Below are 15,372 nucleotides of genomic sequence, written 5' to 3' on the forward strand. Positions count from 1 at the left end.
ATGTGTGTGTTGTCCTTAGGTTAGTTAGGTTTAAGTAGTTCTAAGTTCTAGGGGACTTATGACCTGAGCAGTTGAGTCCCATAGTGCTCAGAGCCATTTGAACCAATAGAATACCCGTTTATCATATGCATTTCTTCTTGGTGTAGCAGTTTTAATGGCCAGTAGTGTATTAATAGGAACATGAAAGCAGGAAGAATAACCTGTACTCCAGCAGCGACTGAGTGGCGTTTCTGCGTGGCGGTAGCAGTCGGCATGGGCCAGGGCGGTGCCGCCGCTGCTGGAGAATCGCTTAGTCACGTGTTCTACTGTCCCTGTTAACACACTAGACAAATCTGAGGTCGCTGCGTAAAATTCCACTTTAAAAAAACATTTTGTTTGTAACGAGTAACAAACCCACGCTTTCGATAGATGTTGGGCGTCGCATGGACGTCGTGATGAACAATATTTGTCTGGGATGACTCCAGCTACACGCTGCAAAAACGACTCTGCTGATGTCTGCCGAATCACCAAAGAAAGTGCGTTTGACGAATCTCAGGGGAGACACCCTGTATAACTTGTAATGTAATAAAATAAAAATTTTATTTATTTGTGACTATTAGCGTAAATGTGGAACACAGTAGTCGAATTAAGTCGAGTGATGCTGAGGGAATAAGATTAGGAAATGAGACACTTAACGTAGTAAAGGAGTTTTGCTATTTGGGGAGAAAATAACTGATGATGGTAGAAGTAGAGAAGATATAAAATGTAGACTGGCAATGGCAAGGAAAGTGTTTCTGAAGAAGAGAAATTTGTTAAAATCGAGTATAGATTTAAGTGTCAGGAAGTCGTTTCTGAAGGTATTTGTATGGAGTGTAGCCATGTATGGAAGTGAAAGATGGACGATGAATATGGCCCTGAGCACTATGCGACTTAAATTTTGAGGTCATCAGTCGCCTAGAACTTAGAACTAATTAAACCTAAGTAACCTATGGACATCACACACATCCATGCCCGAGGCAGGATTCGAACCTGCGACCGTAGCGGTCGCTCGGTTCCAGATTGTAGCGCCCACAACCGCACGGCCACTCCGGTCGGCCCACGATAAATAGTTTGAACAAGAAGAGAATAGAAGGTTTCGAAAAGTGGTGCTACCGAAGAATGCTGAAGATTAGATGGGTAGATCACATAACTAATGAGGAGGTATTGAATATAATATGGAAGAAGAGGAGTTTGTCGCACAGTTTGAGAAGAAGAAGGGGCCAGTTGGTAGGACATGTTCTGAGACATGGAAGGATCACCAATTTAGTATTGGAGGGCAGCGTGGAGGGTAAAAGTCGTAGAGGGAGACCAAGAGATGAATACACTAAGCAGATTCAGAAGGATGTAGGATGCAGTAAGTACTGAGAGGTGAAGAAGCTTGCACAGGATATAGTAGCATGGAGAGCTGCATCAAACCAGTCTCAGGACTGAAGACCACAACAACATGGGGTAATGTGATAAAATAAATATGAGCCGTGACTTCTATACAAAGAAACACACTTTAATGCAATGGCTCACTATAAAAGAGAAATAACTAATGTAGGAATATTATTAACAGTGTAATATGTTGTTTAATTTAGCCCGGCGTGTATAAGCACTCAGTAACTAGCTCAATTCTCAGGGTAGTTACGTAATCGTCGATAAGTAATTGTCCTTTTCTTATTTCCCAACACTATGGATATTATTGCAGGTTCTCGAGAAGTCGTGTGCTTATTGCACCAGAGAATATTTGCAAAGTCTGTTCGATGAACACTACTGTACTGCGTAATTTGATGTCGTGTTTTCGTCTCGATTTCCCAATATAAGATAGCAAGAGTAGCATCTACAAATGAAACCCTATAATGGAACTGGAATACTGTGACGAGACCTTTTCTGCCTGGGATGTATCTAGTGATATAAAGTAAATCTGTAAATACTGTTAAATTATTAGTAGCTGCCTCTGGTCTCGTGGGATCTGAAATAAAGTTAATTGTCCTAACCGACGGCACGTCTCGTAGATGAGCTAAAAGAAAAATGTTAAAGAATATTCTAAGATGGCGCCTAAAAATGAAAATTCTTTATTAAGGCCCATATCTACTAAAGGCAGTCTAGGTATCAAACTCACAACAAATTGACGACATACACAAATTCTTTTGACAAAATAACTATTATATTTTTCGGGTTTTAAGTACAACTTACATTATCAGTTGGTACAGAAACATGAGCTTTACCAAGAACATCCACTTAGGTCCGAATCCAAGGAGATAAGACAAGCGAATGACAAAGGAATGATGGTTCATGCATAGAAGCGCAAGAGTCCATGGAATAACACGCACATTGTAGTTCTATCTCTTCTTCTTTGGCGTACTTGTCGATTATTTATAAAATTTATCGTAATATTTAGTTTACATTTTTTTAAACGCAAGTCCATCCAGAAGAAACAGTACAAACGCAAAGATTAATAGACCTGTAACACTCCCCTGAGATACACCCGAACTACTTTTACGTCTGAATATTTCTCTCCGTTAAAAACGAAACGCTGCGATCAGTTTGCTACGAACTCTTCATTCTAGTCACACGGCTCATCTGATATTCCCTATGCTCGTTTTTTTTATTATTTGGCAGCACCGATCTATATCGAACTCCTTCTGTAGGTCGGTAAATACGGTATCAACCAGGCCGCTAGTATCTACCACCGTCTGCGTCCAATGAACGATCTGGGGTAAGCTGGGTTTCATGCAATCGTTTTTTGTGGAAACCATGTTGATTCCTACACAGGAGATTTTGGGTCTCCAGTAATACGTTCCAAAATTGCATAGCATACTGACCGTCAACGATATAGAAATGAAAAAACACAATCTCAGAGACTTAACTAGTCTCATACAGAAAGAATTTTTTGTGTATAGGCTGAAGCAACTAGTGAGCAATTGTGACAAGGCTGGGAATCTAATCTGGGTCTCCTGCAATTCTCTTCGAATGTGATTGGGGAATTTTAAAAAAACTACACGGGGGCGGAAGTGAGAATTTGGAACGAGAAGGAAGGCGTGCCAGGGAAATCGGTGCAGTTGTGCGAATCGCTGTGCCAAGGCGGCATAGTGGCTAACACATCTGGCTAGTAGCCAGGAGACCTAGTTCAGATACCGGTCTTGGTACAAATTCTCATTCGCTGCTTCAGTCTACATACATAAAAGTGAACGATATAGGCTTATAGTTTTGTCCGTGTTTTCGACGGCCCTTCTTATAAATGAGGATGACTCGCGCTCAATTTTACGGTTCCGTAGGTAGAAACAGAACCCTTACAGGGGCACTTTGCTGTCCCTCAATCTGTTTCTCTTTCTGTCTATCTGTCTGTCCGACTCTTGGAAATACTTTTTTTTCTAAGGAACGGGTAGACTTACCAGGCTGTAATTTATTTCGCATACTAAGGCCAATGGTCCCTTGGCGATGTAATAAATGTAATCTTCCAAGTCAATGCAACCAAGAGTTATGGCCATTTAGGTTTTATATTTTCATACTCGAAGACTCATTCATCAAAAGCTATAGGATACTTCCTGTTGGTCTAGAATAATGAAATTTGACAAGAAGCAAGGCTTCACTGTAAAAGTAAGGGAAAACTTCGAAAAACTGTGTGTTTGTAATTATATTATACGAATTTTTTTCCTTTGTTATTAAATTGTCTGTCTGTCCACCTGTCAGTTAAGCCCTACTTTTCCCAGAAAAGATTAGAAGTATCAGTTTGATATTTATGTCACATACTGAGTTCTAAGGTCCTTCGGTGGTATAAAAAGTTAGGATTCTAGGTCAATGAATTCAAAAGATAGGGGCATTTATGTCACATATTTTGATACTCGCACACTCACTCATTAAAATCTATAGTGTACTTCCTATTGGCCTAGTATGATGCAATTTGGGAAGAAGCGAGGTTTCACAGTACAAATAAAAGGGAAAAAACAGAGAATTGTTAATCTGTGTTTGCTACTTGGTACTTATCGGAATTAATGAAAATGTTGGAGGGAGAACCCACCAGTATTTCTCTTCACACAACCTGTTTGTTTAACAATAGATAACCACAATTATTTTTTACAAAATGAACAAATTTGCAAAATTCTTTTGACCTAAACCTTACGATGAATAAGCTTTTGCAAAAGAAATCAAAACACCAAAAACAATATGACAATGGTTACAAGACATCCGGACCTGCAACCCGCCCATTATCGGGTGAAACAGCAGTGTTTACTACCATGCTAGACACAGTCTCTCTCTTAGTAAATGCCCTTCTGCAACACATGGAAAATATATAAGCACCGTTGATGATAAGAGTGATTTAATTGCTCAAAACAGATGACGTAACTTTTAATTTGAAAGCTGCATGTCGAAAGGTTCGGGGATAAAATGTGCAGCTATGCTAAAAGGTTAAACAGATTAGGAAACACTATGACAATGATAAGGCTTACTTCTTAATTTCAATCGGCAACCGAGGTCCGACTTGATCCCAATCCGTCCCTTATTTCGACTACGTCCCTGGTGACAGTTGTCTCTTAATATATTCAAAGTTAAACTGATTGTCAGTTATTAAGACCGCTCTGAAAGAACGTCTTAAAACATTTGTTAACACTTATTACAAGAGAACTCACTCAGCTAAAATTCACCAATAATGACACGGTCTTTCAAAGAAAGCAATGCACCGCTTAGTGCTACAGGTTGTTGAGATTATAACTAACGACTGAGAAACGGAGTTACAATCAAAAAATTGTCCCAGTTAACATATAAATCTAACCCCAAGGTCCCTCTTTTATTTAACGGTAACCTATGTCTTAGTACAATTGTTCCGGCTGTATTTACGACCAGGAGCTGATTCATTAAAACAATAATGATCAGGTACAAACCGGAAGGAAAAGCAAAAATAATAGCAGGACAAGTTTTCAAACGACAACTATTGTCTTACTACAATACTAGGGCCTATATTTAGGACCAAAGAGCCGACCGAGTAAAACTCTGAGGGCCGGGTACAAACTATAAAATAATAAGGAAAGGCAATATAATAGCGGGACAAATTTTTAAACAACAACTAGTGTAGAAAATTGTTAAGGCTTTCGTGGCCACTTGTTGACAAACTGTCTATAGGCTTCTGTCTCGGGTTCTTCGACCGACGGTCGTATGATGATTTTACTGATGTTTCCCTAGCACGAGTGGCTGGCATTGTCAAAGCTTTACCCTCCATTGCCGGTGGTAAACTGGAGCAGATCTCGCGGCCGCAGACTATATGTACCTGGCTGGTCAACGTCCGAGCGCTTCTCCGCGGTCATTTCCGGTGCGGTTCTCCTCTTGCCACCTGCGACGGTCGTTGGCTGCAGTACGGGAAGCCAGGATCCGTTTACCTTAAGGCTTTCCGCTTTCTTGTTGAAGGTATTCTATTGTCTTTTATTTCCACAGCTTCTCTGAACAAGCATTAAGGTAAACGGATATTGGCTTCCCGTACTGCAGCGAACGACCGTCGCAGGTAGTAAGAGGAGAACCGCAACGGAAATGACCGCGGAGAAGCCCTCGGACGTTGGCGAGTCAGGTACAATATAGTCTGCGGCCGCGAACTCTGCTCCAGTTCACCACCGGCAATGGAGAGTGAAGCTTTGACAATGCCAGCCACTCGTGCTGGCGGAACGTCAGTAAAATCATCAGACGAACGGCGGCTGAAGATTCCGAGACAGATGCCAATAACCAGTTTGTTGACAACTAGTGTCTCAGTACAATAATACGGCCTATATTTACCACCAAAGAGCCAACCTAGTAAAACTCGGAGGGTCGAGTACAAACCAGAATATAATAAGGAGGGCAGGAGGACAATGTCACAAATCACACGAGGATTACATAATGTTACTCCCCTTTATCAGCAAGCAGTTCCATGGATCCACGGTGCGTCGCAGTGATTACTGAGTGCCGGCCGCGGTGGTCTCGCGGTTCTAGGCGCGCAGTCCGGAACCATGCGACTGCTACGGTCGCAGGTTCGGATCCTGCCTCGGGCGTGGATGTGTGTGATGTCCTTAGATTAGTTAGGTTTAAGTAGTTCTAAGTTCTAGGGGACTAATGACCACAGCAGTTGAGACCCATCCATAGTGCTCAGAGCCATTTGAACCATTTGGTTACTGAGTGGTGCCAATGAAAGCCAGGTAGAAGCGGGCAGCCAGACCAAGAGCGGTTATCCGAGACGAATGTTGCCAAACAACCGACAGGATGCCGGCCTGCTGCTTGTAGTCGGCGCTGAAGCAGGTGCAGTACTCCGGTATCTTCGCTCTGCGCAGGCCCTCTTTGCGCAGCTCGTGGCTTCGGTCACTCGGACCTCGTGATCACCTCTTGTTGCGACGCCAATCCCTTTGTTCTTATCTCTCGGGCCAGCGAACCCCGCATATACAGGGTGGTCCATTGATAGTGACCGGGCCAAATATCTCACGAAATAAGCGTCAAACGAAAAAACTACAAAGAACGAAACTCGTCTAGCTCGAAGGGGGACACCAGATGGCGCTATGGTTGGCCCGCTAGATGGCGCTGCCAGAGGTCAAACGTTTATCAATTGCGTTTTTTTAGATAGGAACCCCCATTTTTATCAGATATTCGTGTAGTACGTAAAGAAATATGAATGTTTTAGTTGGACCACTTTTTTCGCTTTATGACAGACGGCGCTGTAATAGTCACAGACGTATAAGTACATGGTATCACGTAACATTCCGCCAGTGCAGACGGTATTTGCTTCGTGATACATTACCCGTGTTAAAATGGACCGTTTACCAACTGCAGAAAACATCGATATCGTGTTGATATACGGCTATTGTGATCAAAATGCCCAACGGGAGTGTGCTATGTATGCTGCTCGGTATCCTGGACGACATCATCCAAGTGTCCGGACCTTTCGTTGGATAGTTACGTTATTTAAGGAAACAGGAAGCGTTCAGCCACATGTGAAACGTCAACCAAAACCTGCAACAAATGATGATGCCCAAGTAGGTGTTTTAGGTGCTGTCGCGACTAATGCACTCGTCAGTAGCAGGCAAATTGCGCGAGAATCGGGAATCTCAAAAACGTCGGTGTTGAGAATGCTGCATCAACATCAGTTGCACCCGTACCATATTTCTATGCACCAGGAGTTGCATGGCGACGACTTTTAACGTCGTGTACAGTTCTGCCGCTGGGCACAAGAGAAATTACGGGACGATGACAGATTTTTTGCACACGTTCTATTTAGCGACGAAGCGTGATTCACCAACAGCGGTAACGTAAACTGGCATCATATGCACTATTGGGCAACGTAAAATCCACGATATCTGCGACAAGTGGAACATCAGCGACCATGGAGGGTTAATGATTGATGCCGCATTATGGAAGAAAGGATAATTGGCCCCCATATTATCTATGGCAATCTATATGGTGCAAGGTATGCTGATTTCCTACATAATGTTCTACCGATGTTACTACAATATGTTTCACTGCATGACAGAATGGCGACGTACTTACAACATGATGTATGTCCGGCACATAGCTCGCGTGCGGTCGAAGCGGTATTGAATAGCATATTTCATGACAGGTGGATTGGTCGTCGAAGCTCCATACCATGGCCCGCACGTTCACCGGACCTGACGTCCCCGGATTTCTTTCTGTGGGCAAAGTTGAAGGACATGTGCTATCGTGATCCACCGACAACGCCTGACATAGGTCAGTGCATTGTTAATGCATGTGCGAACATTACGGAAGGCGAACTACTCGCTGTTGAGAGGAATGTTATTACACGTATTGCCAAACACATTGAGGTTGACAGACATAATTTTGAGCATTTATTGCATTAATGTGGTATTTACAGTTAATCATGCTGTAATAGCATGCGTTCTCAGAAATGATAAGTTCACAAAGGTACATGTATCACATTGGAACAACCGAAAAAAATGTTCAAACGTGCCTACGTTCTGTATTTTTTATTTAAAAAACCTACCTGTTACAAACCGTTCGTTTAAAATTGTGAGCCATATGTTTCTGACTATTACAGCGCCATCTATCACAAAGCGAAAAAAGTAGTCCAAGTAAAACATTCATATTTATTTACGTACTACACGAATATGTAATAAAATCGGGGGTTCCTATTTTTTTAAAAAACGCAGTTCATATCCGTTTGTCCTATGGCAGCGGCATCTGGCGGGCCAACCATAGCGCCATCCGACTTCCCCTTTTCAAGCCAGACAAGTTTGTAGTTTTTTCGTTTGACGCATATTTCTTGTGATATTGGGCCCGGACGTGATCAATGGACCACCCTGTATATCAGCAAGCAAAGATCTCGTAAGAACACAAACCACAGATACCAACTCTTCCTCATAGATATTGGCAATGGGTCCGTAAGGGGGATAGTCGATACTACACCTAAGTCACTGGCGCCAGACAGAGCAGTCTACTAATTCAATGGCGCCAGTATTTATATCACAAAAAAGTATTTTTTTCCATTTGTTATCCGACTTCAAACGTGAAATTAAAACATTCTCGGAAGTCTTTGAATCCCTGGGAACGATATCCTGCGATTATTAATGTCGATAACAGACAAAAATGGTCTAGATTTTCGATTGCTGGGATGGACGAACTGTCTAGATATAACGGGTAATCAAAATGTCAGCATAAATTTTAATACTGTATAAATCACGGAATAATGTAGATAGGGAGGTACAAATTGACACACATGCTTGGAATGATAGGGTTTAATTAGAACCAAAAAAATGCAAAGTTCAAAAAATGTCCGACAGATGGCGCTTCATCTGATGTGAATAGCAATATTTAGCATAACAAAGTAAAACAAAGAAAATATGATATTCTTTACAAGAAATGCTCGCTATGTCCATCATAATTCCTCAACAGTAGCTGTAGTCGAGGAATAATGTTGTGAACTGCACTGTAAACCATGTCCGGAGTTATTGTGAGGCATTGGCGTCGGATGTTGTCTTTCAGCATCCCTATAGATGTCGGTCGATCACGATACACTTGCGTCTTCAGGTAACCCCAAAGCCAATAATCGCACAGACTCAGGTCTGGGGACCTGGGAGGCCAAGTATGACGAAAGTGGCGGCTGAGCACACGATCATCACCAAACGACGCGCGCAAGAGATCTTTCCCGCGTCTAGCAGTATGGGGTGGAGTGCCAAGCTGCATAAACATCGTACGTTCCAGCAAGTGTTTATCATCCAGGATGGGGATAATGCGATTCTGTAACATATCAGCGTACCTCTCACCCGTCATGGTAGCAGTTACAAAACCAGAATCACGCATTTTCTCGAAGAAAAAAGGTCCGATAACGGTAGATGTGGTAAATCCAACCCATACCGTGACTTTCTCGTCGTTCAATGGAATTTCCACGACAGTTCTAGGATTTTCGGTAGCCCAAATTCTGCAGTTGTGGGCGTTGACAGACCCTCGGAGCGTGAAATGAGCTTCGTTGCTCCACAACACGTTACTCAACCAATCGGCATCTTCCGCCATCCTTTGAGACGCCCACACCGCAAATGTCCCTCCAGTTCACTAAATCGCCAGGTAACAGTTCATGATGCCGATGGATTTTGTACAGATAGCATCGGAGTCTACGCCTCAGTGCCAACCAAACAGTAGTGTATGGAATGCCGGTGCAACGTGCGACTGCATGAACGCTGACTTCCCCGTGCATAGACGAACCCGCTACAATCTCCATTTCTTCCTGAACTGTCTCAGCAGCATTACGCCTTGTGCTCGGTCGGCCACTACGGGGTCTATCGTCTAAACAACACGTGGCTTCTAACTTCGAAATCATTCTCCCCACAGTTGCATTTGTCAACGGACCTTTACCCGTTGGAATCCCCTTCCTGTGGTGATAGGATCGTAACGCTAAAGTAGCACATTCCCCATTCTGATAATACAGCTTCACTAAAAGCGCCTTTTCCGGTAACGTCAACATGCTGCGACTGCTGGCGCATCTGATTCTCTCTCTCATTACAGCTCTTTTTATACACGATTGTCATGCGCAGTCACTGACGTTTTGCTGTCCAGAGCCATCTGTCGGACATTTTGTGAACTTTGTTTTTTTTTTTGTTCTAATAAAACCCCATGTCATTCCAAGCATGTGTGTCAATTTTTACCTCTCCATCTACATTATTCCGTGGTTTATTAAGTTTTCAAATTTATACTGACTTTTTGATCACCCGGCACATACGTAAGACCGTACGGAACCATCAGTGCGTGAGTCCTACTGTCGACCTGGCCAATTTTTTCCAATCAGTAAGAACGTTTTGCAGTACTTTGTTGCTATAACAGGTGCAAGTACTGCCAAGGTTGTACAGTAAACAAGAAGAACAGATTACATCATAAGCAGCATCTAAATCTACATCTACATTTATACTCCGCAAACCACCCAACGGTGTGTGGCTGAGGGCACTTTACATGCCACTGTCATTACCTCTCTTTCCTGTTCCAGTCGCGTATGGTTCGCGGGAAGAACGACTGTCTGAAAGCCTCCGTCCGCGCTCTAATCTCTCTAATTTTACATTCGTTATCTCCTCTGGAGGTATAAGTAGGGGGAAGCAATATATTCGATACCTCATCCAGAAACGCACCCTCTCGAAACCTGGTTAGCAAGCTACACCGCGATGCAGAGCGCCTTTCTTGCAGAGTCTGCCACTTGAGTTTGTTAAACATCTCCGTAACGCTATCACGGTTTCCAAATAACCCTGTGACGAAACGCGCCGCTCTTCTTTGGATCTTCTCTATCTCCTCCGTCAACCCGATCTGGTACGGGTTCCACAATGATGAGCAATACTCAAGTATAGGTCGAACGAGTGTTTTGTAAGTCACCTCCTTTGTTGATGGACTACATTAAGGACTCTCCCAATGAATCTCAACCTGGGACCCGCCTTACCAACAATTAATTTTATATAATCATTCCACTTCAAATCGTTCCGCACGCATACTCCCAGATATTTTACAGAAGTAACTGCTCCCAGTGTTTGTTCCGCTATCATATAATCATACAATAAAGGATCCTTCTTTCTACGTATTCGCAATACATTACATTTGTCTATGTTAAGGGTCAGTTGCCATTCCCTGCACCAAGTGTCTATCCGCTGCAGATCTTCCTGCATTTCGCTACAATTTTCTAACGCTGCAACTTCTCTGTATACTACAGCATCATCCGCGAAAAGCCGCATGGAACTTCCGATACTATCTACTAGATCATTTATATATATTGTGAAAAACCATGGTCCCATAACACTCCCCTGTGGCACGCCAGAGGTTACTTTAACGTCTGTAGACGTCTCCCCATTGATAACAACATGCTGTGTTCTGTTTGCTAAATCTCTTCAATCAAGCCACACAGCTGGTCTGATATTCCGTAGGCTCTTACTTTGCTTATCAGGCGACAGTGCGGAACTGTATCGAACGCCTTCCGGAAGTCAAGGAAAATAGCATCTACATGGGAGACTGTACCTAATATTTTCTGGGTCTCATGAACAAATAAAGCGAGATGGGTCTCACACGATCGCTGTTTCCGGAATCCATGTTGAATCCTACAGAGTAGATTCTTGGTTTCCAAAAACGACATGATACTCGAGCAAAAAACACGTGTATTGTTGGCCTTATGACTCTAAAATTAGCAGTGCTTGAGGTTGCAGTAACTTTTAATGGTGGGAACTATGAAAGACTTAAGGTTCTGTGGAAGTTAGGTCAGAACACAGCTAAAGGATTTCGGGAACTGGATGAGCTTCGTGTACGTGAAGCAGAGTAAACTGCTCAGCAAATGACAAAACAAACAAGAAAGAAAAGGAGGAGGCAAACACTGGGCTGTTGTGACACTGAAGAAGACTCAGACTATGGGCCAGGGCAATTCTAGTGCATAAAAGACGCAGAAATGTAAGTCTGTATAAGAATTTGTAATAAAAAGAGTTTTTTTTGCAGTAAATGATACACTTTCTAAAAAAAGTAGTTATGGTAGGGACGAAATTTTAGCAGCATGCCAAGTGTGAGATTCAACACATATGGAACTAGAATAATTAAAATTTCAAGAGTTTTTTTGTTTTTATGTTCATTTATTTACAAAATTCTGTAAAAAAAATTGAGTGTTTGAAAAAAAAAGAAAAAGAAAACATGTCCAAACACCACAATTTTAGTAATAATTCTAGTTCAATGTGTCTAGAAAGGTGAATTCAATAATTCAATAGTTATGGAAAATAAGTACGTTTCCAAGATAATGGGTCACAAAATTCAATAATCTGACATTGGTTGCAGAGGACATACAATGTCCCCTTAAAGCAGTTTTTTGAAACTGTGTTAGTAGACTTTCTCGGGGTAGTTTTCATCTATCTTCAAGAGTTTGCCAGTTCAGCTCTTTCAACATCTCGGTGACACTCTCCCATGGGTCAACCAAAACTGAGACCATTTGTGCTGTCCTTCTCTGTATTTGTTCAATATTCCCTGTTAGTACTACAGGGTGTCCAGCAAAGGGCGCCCTGATTTCTAAATTAAATATCTCGAAATAAAGATCGATAGAGGAATGCAGTAAACGGTATGTTTATTGTGAAAGCTGTAAGAAGTTTATAAAGCAGTTTGAAATAATAACTACAAAAGCTGCTAACAGGTGGCTCTGTACACCGTACAGCTCATATCAGCATACATAAGTGAAATAATCGTATGAAAACAATCTTTGCAAACAATCACATCACAATGTTTTCCAAATGTTCACCATTGGCATTACAGAGGTGCCGCAAACGAAGAATGAAATACGCCATTACATTTCGTAGTGTCTCAACCGAAATGGATTCACATGCCACAGAGATCGCCGATTCAAGCTCGCCCAGCGTGGCGGGATGCTTCGGGTAGACCATGTCTTTCACTGTGCCTCACAAATCCGGCGAATATGGAGGCCAATCCATGCCTCCACCAGTAAATTTGGGTTATTCCAAAGCAATGACTCGATTCCCGAAGTATTCCACAAGAAAGCGAAACATTTGCTCTGTCCGATGTGGTAGGGCTCCATCTTGCATAAACCATTCAGTACCTGGTCGATCCTATAACGTTTGCTATGTGGCGACAAATTGTTCCAAAATTGCGACGTAACGTGCACCAGTGACCGTATCTCGAATGAAAAAAGGGCCAATAATGCGTCTGTTGCATACTGCAGCCCACACAGTAACTTTGGAAGAATACAGGGCTTTCGCTTCACACCAACATGGCTTTTCGGAACCCCAAAATCGCCAGTTCTGCTTATTCACGTATCCATTCAGGTGTAAGTGTGCTTCATCTGTAAACCAGATGCAGCCAACATCAAATCCTTCACTATCAATCGTTGTGAGCATCTGATTAGCAAAGGCAACCCTTTGTTGCACAGCTCGTACGAGTATGGCCTGGTGCGTTCGAATTTTGTATCGAAACATGTGTAGGCTCTTTCTCAGTATTTTCTGCGTGCTGGAACGCTTCAAACCAGTCTCAGATGCAATTCTATGGACGGATGACATTGGATTTCACTGAATAATTTCAGAAACTGTGGCGATATTTTCAGGCGTAACTGTGGTTTGCTTGCGGCCAACATGCCCCACTAGATCATCAGTTACGCTGCCCGTTCGTTGAAATTTTGCGAAGAGCGTACGAATGGTTTTCGGATCTGGTCCTTTTGGAACATTAAATCGTGCTTGAAAAGTTCGACCTGTTGCCGTAGGACTCTCTTCTAACCTTGTTCAATGGACTACATGGTTCCTTCGGTACACTAACCTCCTTTCACGTTTCAATAGTGGAACTGAACGCTCTGACGCTGACGACGCTGACGCTGTAAAGAAGAGCCGATCCTTGGCTCGAGAATGGTGCAGTCTAGACAGATTTGTCATTCCTGCGGTTCCTGTGGAAGAGAAAAGAAAAATATATTAACACACCTGTCGAATTTTCCATGCTGGTGTGACCTGTAAGAGAAAAAGTAACACACTCTGCTGAGGGATTAGTAAAACTTAATTCCTCAGCAGGTCAGGCCAGCGCGTGGTTGGCCTGTGATGTGGTTGTTGGCCCAGTCCACGGATGAGCCGGTTACGGGAGTGTTCCGTCCTCTCGTAGAATTTCCTGGCGATGGCGCGGAACCTTTCTCGAAGAGGCAGGATTCCGGTGTCCTCGTGGAGTTGGCTCGTCGAAAAGCGCCTTGGAAGATGCATAGCAGTCTTCAGGGCGCGGTTCTGTATCCGTTGCAGAGTCACAATGTGAGCATCTGCGGCTTTCCCCCAGACCACGGCCGCATACTCTAACAGTGGGCGAACCAATGTTAGGTAAAGCGTGATGCCGTGTTGCGGTGGCAGAGTTGACTGCGGGTTTAGCAGTGGATACAGGGCGCGGAGGCGTCCAACTGCTCTCCCTTTCACATCACGGATGCGATGCTTCCAGGTGATCCTGCGGTCTAGGGTAACCCCTAGGTATTTTGCCATCCCACTCCATGGGATGGGTTCTCCCAGGATTTCGAGCGGCGTAAGCCCTGGCGGCAGAAGTCTTCGAGTGAAGACGACTGCCTGGCTCTTTGTGGCGTTGAATTTCAACCGCCACTTTGTTGCCCATGAGCCCAAGGCGTCGCACCCGCGTTGGAGGCGGTTTCTCAGCACCTGGGCATTCATGCTGCGCGTGAACAGGGCTGTATCATCAGCATACAGCGCCAGTTCGACTCCTGCCACTTTCGGCGCGTCTGCAGTGTACAGGGAGTACAGCGAGGGGCCGAGAACCAACCCCTGCGGCACCCCTGCACGTATCTGCCGGTCTGTGGACGTACCGTCGTCAGCCCTCACGTGGAAGGTTCGTTCGGACAGGTACCACCGCAGCAACGTCATGTGAGACGTCGGTATCCCTTGCTCAAAGAGTTTGAACTCGAGACCGTCGTGCCACACCGAGTCAAACGCTCGGGCTTCGGATCACTATTTATATTAGGCATTACGTATGTCGATTACAGTACCGTCTGTTGGTAGCTTTTGAAACTATTATTTCAAACTGCTGTATAAACATCTTACAGCTTTCACAACAAACATACCGATTACTGCATTTCTCTATCGATCTTTGTTTTCGAGATATTTAATTTTGAAATCAGGGAGTCCTTTTCTGGACACCCTGTATTCTGGTACAGGTCCTTCATAATTGAGCAATGTTCTAGAAGTAGTTACATGAGTGATTTGTAAGCAGTCTCCATTGTAAATTGATTGCACTTCTCCAGTATTTCTCCAACAAATCCGCCTACCACCTGCTTTACCCACGAGTGGACCTATGTGATCATTTCATTGCTGACTTCCTTAGTGTATCTTCTCATTCGTCTTCCCACGCACAGCTTTCAGTTACTCTGAGTCCCTGTATCCGTCAGACACGTTACGTCCG

The 15,372-nt window shown here is 43.5% G+C and overlaps 1 protein-coding gene across 1 annotated transcript in view; it reads left to right on the plus strand.

Annotated features, from left to right (window-relative positions):
* The window catches only part of LOC126267695 (uncharacterized), a 168,007-nt gene that overhangs the window by 97,695 nt on the left and 54,940 nt on the right, over positions 1-15,372 (plus strand). The gene's annotated exons all lie outside the window — the stretch shown is intronic.

The sequence above is a fragment of the Schistocerca gregaria genome, chromosome 4 (assembly GCF_023897955.1).
Source record: "Schistocerca gregaria isolate iqSchGreg1 chromosome 4, iqSchGreg1.2, whole genome shotgun sequence".
NCBI lineage: Eukaryota > Metazoa > Arthropoda > Insecta > Orthoptera > Acrididae > Schistocerca > Schistocerca gregaria.